Consider the following 3,009-nt stretch of genomic DNA (forward strand, 5'->3'; position numbering starts at 1 on the left):
ATAAAGCCATCATTCCACCCATTTCTTCTCCTAGCTCCATCTTCAGGTCCAAACCTGGTTCCAATCACCTGTAAACCACTCCAAAACCATGCAAGACTCCACTTGGCCCTAATGCAAATCCCTAAAACTCTAAAACAAGTGTAAAACATGATGAATCTATCTAAAATGTATGAATGAGACTCTAAACTTGGACTAAAAATGCAATCCTAAACATGTAAATTATGAATATATCACATGGAAAAGACTCGGTGATTTTAGAGGAAAAGAGCTTGGGTGTCCGTACAAGTCGTCTCCCCTTCACAAGCGTCTCTTCTGGTCAAGAGAGCCGTTAGGTGCTGTCGCTTTCTGCTTTTGCTGGATCCAAGAGACAGAGTCACATGTTCCCATTCCGCAGACTTGGCTAGACTCTAGATATTTTTAACCTAGTTTCCCTTATGTCTTTCTATATATAGCCATGTAAACAACATTATCGAATATACAGATTTGGAGACATGGTCTCATTTTCTTTGTTCTCTTTCTCAGAAACTCTTTGAACAATTTCGCAATAATTCTTTAAATATTCTAACATGGTATCAGAGCTGTAGGTTCTGATTTCCTGTGTTTCTTTTCTACATTCTTCAACTTTTATTCTCTAAATATATCATTCCCTAGTTCGTTCATCATTCTCTTTCTTGTTTCTCAACCTTTCTCAAAAACAAAATGAGTTCAAGCGATGTTAACACCGAGATCTCAAAACCGGTGGTGATTCCTATTATCCTGAAAGGGATAAACTACTTGTTGTGGTCAAGAACTACCAAGACGGCTTTGTGTGGACGAGGGCTTTGGAATCATGTCTCGGAAGAGAAGACTCCAGCAGAAGGCGCCACTCAATAAGAGAAGAAGGATGAAGAAGCTAAAGGCTGTAAAGCAAAATGGTTCCAAGAAGACCAAGTTGTGCTCGGCCTTATCCAAAACTCTCTGGATCCGAGTATTCTTGAGGCATATTCTTACTGTGAGACCGCCAAATCTCTGTGGGAAACCCTCAAGAATGTCTTTGGAAATGTTACAAACCTGAGCCGAGTGTTTGAAGTGAAGAAAGCGATCAACGATTTGAGTCAAGAAGACATGGAGTTCACCAAGCACTTTGGGAAGTTTAGATCTCTGTGGGCTGAGCTGGAGATGCTTAGACCAAGTACAATGGATCCAAAGGTGATTCTTGAAAGACGTGAGCAAGACAAAGTGTTTGGTTTGCTTCTCACTTTGAACCCAACTTTCAATGACCTTATCAAGCACATCTTGAGAGAAGACAAGCTTCCAGATCTTGAGGAAGTGTGTGCCAGAATCCAAAAGACGCAGGGCTCTATTGGTCTTTTCAAGAAGCAGGATCTCATCTCGACCAACAAAGGAACCTTCAAGCCGGATGAAAGGAAGCCGTGGATCTGTGACCACTGCAAGAGGAAGGGCCATATCAAAGATAAGGCCGAGCACAACTTGGTCTTCTTGGAACCATTTTGCTTTACAGCCTTTAGCTTCTTCATCCTTCTTCTCTTATTCAGTGGCGCCTTCTGCTGGAGTCTTCTCTTCCGAGACATGATTCCAAAGCCCTCGTCCACACAAAGCCGTCTTGGTAGTTCTTGACCACAACAAGTAGTTTATCCCTTTAAGGATAATAGGAATCACCACCGGTTTTGAGATCTCGGTGTTAACATCGCTTGAACTCATTTTGTTTTTGAGAAAGGTTGAGAAACAAGAAAGAGAATGATGAACGAACTAGGGAATGATATATTTAGAGAATAAAAGTTGAAGAATGTAGAAAAGAAACACAGGAAATCAGAACCTACAGCTCTGATACCATGTTAGAATATTTAAAGACAAGTTCTGGATCCGAGTATTCTTGAGGCATATTCTTACTGTGAGACCGCCAAATCTCTGTGGGAAACCCTCAAGAATGTCTTTGGAAATGTTACAAACCTGAGCCGAGTGTTTGAAGTGAAGAAAGCGATCAACGATTTGAGTCAAGAAGACATGGAGTTCACCAAGCACTTTGGGAAGTTTAGATCTCTGTGGGCTGAGCTGGAGATGCTTAGACCAAGTACAATGGATCCAAAGGTGATTCTTGAAAGACGTGAGCAAGACAAAGTGTTTGGTTTGCTTCTCACTTTGAACCCAACTTTCAATGACCTTATCAAGCACATCTTGAGAGAAGACAAGCTTCCAGATCTTGAGGAAGTGTGTGCCAGAATCCAAAAGACGCAGGGCTCTATTGGTCTTTTCAAGAAGCAGGATCTCATCTCGACCAACAAAGGAACCTTCAAGCCGGATGAAAGGAAGCCGTGGATCTGTGACCACTGCAAGAGGAAGGGCCATATCAAAGACAAGTTCTGGATTCTCCACCCTCACCTCAAACCAAACAAGTTCAAAGAAGCAAGAGCTAACCTTGCTCAAGAGAGTGCCGGTGCATCTACACACGGTGGAGATGGTGGCTTGAACATTTCAGCAGAGTTTGTGAAGAAAAGTGACTTGGAGGCTCTCATTAAGGCCTTTGCCTCAAAACAGTTTGGTATCACTTTCTTTTCTCATAAAACAAGTAGTACTCTAGTCGTAGACTCAGGGGCTTCTCATCACATGATTAGTAACCCTAAGTTGTTAAGCAATATAGAACCTGCTCTAGGTAAAGTTGTGATAGCCAATGGTGATGGAATACCTATAGAGGGAACTGGAAAACTGAAACTGTTTGATAAACATAGTGAAGCGTTCTTTGTGCCTAAGTTCACTTCTAATTTAGTTTTGGTTAAAAGAGCTACTAAGGACTTAAACTGCTATGCGATATTTGGTCCTAAAGATGTTCACTTTCAGGATATTGAGAATGGGAGGTTGCTTGGAAAAGGTGGAACTAAAGATGAGCTTTATGTTCTTGAAGACATTTCACCAAGCAAAACTGATGTTTTTCCTTTTAAATCTTGTTTTTCTGCGAATTTGAACTTGATTTGGCATGCTAGACTAGGCCATCCTCATAGTCGTGCCCTTGAA

This window comes from Eutrema salsugineum, unplaced genomic scaffold (genome assembly GCF_000478725.1).
Source record: "Eutrema salsugineum unplaced genomic scaffold, Eutsalg1_0 scaffold_11, whole genome shotgun sequence".
NCBI lineage: Eukaryota > Viridiplantae > Streptophyta > Magnoliopsida > Brassicales > Brassicaceae > Eutrema > Eutrema salsugineum.